This window comes from Trachypithecus francoisi, unplaced genomic scaffold (assembly GCF_009764315.1).
Source record: "Trachypithecus francoisi isolate TF-2019V2 unplaced genomic scaffold, Tfra_2.0 Lachesis_group16, whole genome shotgun sequence".
NCBI classification, from domain to species: domain Eukaryota; kingdom Metazoa; phylum Chordata; class Mammalia; order Primates; family Cercopithecidae; genus Trachypithecus; species Trachypithecus francoisi.
The window spans coordinates 50,243,156-50,248,624 of record NW_022681461.1 but is presented as its reverse complement, the minus strand read 5'-3'; positions in this window follow the sequence as shown (position 1 = coordinate 50,248,624).

Here is a 5,469-nt window from a genome sequence, read left to right as displayed (position 1 = left end):
TCAATTGGGGCAAATAGAAGAAAAGACTCACTATTTCATTTTTAAGCCTCAAGATCACCTAACAAATCTGAGCTTCATGGAACTGTAGCCTAGAAGCATGACCAAAAACCTGAAAAACCTAGCTTTTAACATGTGCCCCTAAGGTAAGAATGAAAAAGCCCAAGTGCTGTTACAGTTTCATGGAAGCATGAGACTGGTCAGTACCTCTCTATTTCTCACTTAGCGGCTCCTCACTTTATCTGTTTGCCCTTCCAAATCCTCCATGTCCTTCCTAGCTCAGCTCACACCGTCTCCATGATCTCTTCTCTGACTTTTTCAGACCTTAGTATTTCTCTGACCCATAAAGCTTCTTAAATCTTCAGTCCAATTAGTTCATCCCTCGATCCTTCCATCATACAGTTATTTATCTAATAATAGATCTTGGAATACAAAGGTAAGTGACTTGATGATTTTCAATCTAAAGGAACTTACAGTTTACATGAATTATCACTAAAGAGTAATAACACACAGTAAATTATATCATTATTTCAAAACTGAGAGTCTTCTCTCTCCTAAAATATTGTTTAAGGTTTTTATTTTTGTTTGTTTGCTTTAAAGAAAGTGTGTGACAGGTTCTTTGTATTCAAGCCACAGAGAGCACTTTGATGGTTTCTAGTGTACCTTGCATTGTATTTAAAGTAATATAATAATTTTCCCACATATATTTCTTTTTTGATTTTTTGAAAAATTGTGGTAAAATATACATAGCATATTATTTATCATTTTAACTATTTGTAAGTGTATAATTCAGTAGCATTAAGTAATTCATAATGTTGTGTAACTATCACCATTATCTATACTTCAAACTTTTTCTTTTCTTTTCTTAAATTTTTTATTTCCACAGGTTATAGGGGAACAGGAGGTGTTTGACTACATGAATGAGTTCTTTAGTGGTGATTGGTGAGATTTTGCTGCACTCATCACCTGAGCAGTGTACACTGCACCCAATTTGTAGTTTTTTTTATCCCTACCCTTAGGGATAATTAGAACTTCCTTACTATCTATTGTTCCTTATATGTTTTAATAGGAGCAATATTTATTAAGTTTTTATCAGATGTATAGATTGTGAAGATTTTCTTCCACTCTGTGGGTTGTCTATTTACTCTGCTGGCTGTTCCTTTTGCTGTCCAAAAGCTCTTTAGTTTAATTAAGTCCCAGCTATTTATCTTTATTTTATTATTTCATTTGCTTTTCTGTTCTTGATCATGAAATCCTTGCCTAAGCCAATGTCTAGAAGGGGTTTTCCCACCCTTTCCCCCTGAGTCCCCAAAGTCCACTGTGTCATTCTCATGCCTCCACATCCTCATAGCTTAGCTCCCACTTATGAGTGAGAACATACAATGTTTGGTTTTCCATTCCTGAATTACTTCACTTAGAGTAATAGTCTCCAATCTCATCTAGGTTGCTGCAAATGCCATTAATTCATTCCTTTTTATGGCTGAGTAGTAGTCCATCATATATATATACACACATATACATATACCAGTTTCTTTATCCACTCATTGGTTGATGGGCATTTGGGTTGATTACACATTTTTGCAATTGTGAATTGTGCTCCTGTAAACATGTGTGTGCAAGTATCTTTTTCCTGCAATGACTTCTTTTCCTCTGGGTAGATACCCAGTAGTGAGATTGCTGAATCAAATGGTAGTTCTACCTTTAGTTCTTTAAGGAATCTCCACACTGTTTTCCGCAGTGGTTGTACTAGTTTACACTCCCACCAGCAGTGTAGAAGTGTTCCCTGTTCACAGCATCCACACCAACATCTATTATTATTTTTTTTGTTTGTTTATGGCCATTCTTGCAGGAGTAAGGTGGTATGGCATTGTGGTTTTGATTTGCATTTCCTGGATCATTAGTGATGTTGAGCATTTTTTTCTTTTTCTTTTTGGCCATTTGTATATCTTATTCATATCCTTAATCCACTTTTTGATGGGATTTTTTTTTTTTGGTAATTTTTTCAAGTTTATTGTAGATTCTGAATATTAGTCCTTTGTCAGATATATGGATTGTGAAGATTTTCTTCCACTCTGTGGGTTGTCTGTTTACTCTGCTGACTGTTCCTTTTGCTGTGCAAAAGCTCTTTAGTTTAATTAAGTCCCAGCTATTTATCTTTTTTTTTTTTTAATTGCATTTGCTTTTCTGTTCTTGGTTATGAAATCCTTGCCTAAGCCAATGTCTAGAAGGGTTTTTCTGATGTTATCTTCTATAATTTTTATAGTTTTAGGTGTTAGATTTAAGTCCTTAATCCATCTTGAGTTGTTTTTTATATAAGTTGAGAGATGAGGATCTAGTTTCATTCTCCTACACGTGGCTTGCCAATTATCCAGCACCATTTGTTGAATAGGATGTCCTTTCCTCACTTGATGTATTTGGTTGCTTTGTCAAAGATGAGCTGGCTATAAGTATTTGGGTTTATTTCTGGGTTCTCTATTCTGTTACATTGGTCTATGTGCCTACCTTTATACCAGTAACATGCTCTTTTTGTGACTATGGTTTTCTAGTATAGTTTGAAATTACATAATGTGACACCTCCAGATTTCTTCCTTTTGCTTAGTCTTGCTTGGGCATTGTGGGCTCTTTTTTGGTTCCCTATGAATTTTAGAATTGTTTTTCTCTAGTTCTGTGAAGAATTCTAGTTCTGTGAAGAATGATGGTGGTATTTGGATGGGGATTGCGTTGAATTTGTAGATTGCTTTTGGCAGTATGTTCATTTTTACAATATTGATTCTACCTATATATGAGCATGGAACATATTTCCATTTGTTTGTGTCTTCTATTATTTATTTCAGCAGTGTTTTGTAGTCTTCCTTGTAGAGGTCTTTTACCTCTATGGTTAGGTATATTTCTAAGGTTTTTTTTTTTTATCTTTTATTTTTATTTTTTTGCAGCTACTGTAAAAGGGGTTGAGTTCTTAATTTGATTCTCAGCTTGGTCACTGTTGGTGTATAGGAGAGCTACTGATTTCTGTACATTAATTTTGTACCTGGAAACTTTGCTGAATTCTTTTATCAGTTCCAGGAGCTTTTTGGAGGAGTCTTTAGGGTTTTCTAGGTATACAATCATATCACCAACAAACAGTGACAGTTTGACTTCATCTTTGCTAATTTGGATGCCCTTGATTTCTTTCTCTTGTCTGATTGCTTTGGCTAGGACTTCCAGTACTATGTTGAAGAGAAGTGGTGAGAGTGAGCATCTTTGTCTTGTTCCAGTTCTCAGAGGGAATGCCTTCAGCTTTTCCCCATTCAGTATTATGTTGGCTGTGGGTTTGTCATAGGTGGCTTTCTTTTATTTTTTGAGACGGAGCCTCATTCTGTCGCCCAGGCTGGAGTGCGGTGGCCGGATCTCAGCTCACTGCAAGCTCTGCCTCCTGGCTTTATGCCATTCTCCTGCCTCAGCCTCCCGAGTAGCTGGGACTACAGGTGCCTGCCACCTCGCCCGGCTAGTTTTTTGTATTTTTTAGTAGAGACAGGGTTTCACCATGTTAGCCAGGATGGTCTCGATCTCCTGACCTCATGATCCACCCATCTCGGCCTTCCAAAGTCCTGGGATTACAGGCTTGAACCACCGCACCCAGCCTAGGTGACTTTTATTAAATTGAGGCATGTCCTTTGTATGCCAATTTTACTGAGAGTTTTAAACATAAATGATGCTGGATTTTGTTAAATGCTTTTTCTGCTTCTATTGAGGTGATCATGTGATTTTTGTTTTTAATTCTTTTTATGTGATGTATCACATTTATTGACTTGTGTATGTTAAACCATCTCTGCACCCCTGGTATGAAACCCACTTGATCATGGTGGATTATCTGTTTGATATGTTGTTGGATTCAGTTAGCTGGTATTTTGTTAAGGATTTTTGCATGTATGTTCATTATGATATTGGTCTGTAGTTATGTCCTTTCCTGATTTTGGTATTAAGGTGATACAGGCTTCATAGAATGATTTAGGGAGGATTCTCTCTTTCTCTATCTTGTGAAATAGTGTTAATAGGATTGGTCCAGTTCTTCTTTGAATGTCTGGTAGAATTCATCTGTGAATCCGTCTAGTCCTGGACTTTTATTTTGTTGGTAATTTTTTTATTCCATGTCAAACTCACTGCTTGTTATTGGGCTGTTCAGGGTATCTAATTCTTCCTGATTTAAGCTAGGAGGGTTGTATCTTTCCAGAAATTTGTCCATCTCCTCTAGGTTTTCGAGTTTATGTGCGTAAAGATGTTCATAGTAGCCTTGAATGATCTTTTGTATTTCTGTGGTGTCAGTTGTAGTATCCCCCATTTCATGTCTAATTGAGCTTATTTGGATTTCTCTTTTCTTGGTTACTCTTGCTAATGTTTTATCAATTTTATTTATCTTTTCAAAGAACTAGCTTTTTGTTTTACTTGTCTTTTGTATTGTTTTTGTTTGTTTGTTTCAATTTCATTAAATTCTGCTCTGATATTTGTTAATTCGTTTCTTCTGCTGGGTTTGGGTTTGGTTTGTTCTTGTTTCTCTAGTTCCTGGCATGACCTTAGATTGTCTGTACTCTTTCAGACTTTTTGATATAGGCATTTAGGGCTATGAACTTTCCTCTTAGCACTACCTTTGCTGTATCCTAGAGGTTTTGTCACTATCGTTGTTCAGTTTGAAGAATTTTTTAATTTCTGTTTTGATTTCATTGTTGACCCAGTGATCATTCAGGAGCAGATTATTTAATTTCCATGTATTTGCATGGTTTTGAAGATTCCTTTTGGAGTTCATTTCCAGGTTTATTCCACTGTGGTCTGAGAGAGTGCTTGATATAATTTCAATTTTCTTAAATTTATTGAGGCTTGTGTTGTGGCCTGTCATCTCGTCTATCTTGGAGGAAGTTCCATGCACTGATAAATAGAATGTATATTCTGTGGTCATTGTGTAGACTGTTCTGTAAATATTTGTTAAGTCCATTCATTCCGGGGTATAGTTTAAATCCATTTTTTGTTTGTTGACTTTCTGTCTTGATTACTTGTCTAGTGCTGTCAGTGGAATATTGAAGTCCCCCACTTTTATTGTGTTGCCATCTCATTTCTTAGTAGTAATTGTTTTATAAATTTGGGACCTCCAATGTTAGGTGCTTATATAGTTAGGATTTTGATATTTTCCTGTTGGATAAGGTCTTTTATCATTATATAATGTCCTTTGTCTTTTTAAACTGCTGTTGCTTTAAAGTTTGTTTTGTCTGATATAAGAATAGCTACTCCCATTTGCTTTTGGTGTTCATTTGCATGGAATGTCTTTTTCCACCCCTTTACATTAAGTTTATGTGAGTTCTTATGTGTTTGGTGAGTCTCTTGAAGGCAGCAGACAGAAGGTTGGTGAATTCTTATCCATTCTGCAATTCTGTACCTTTTAAGTGGAGCATTTAGGCCATTTACATTCAACATTAGTATTGAGCTGTGAGGTACTATTCTATT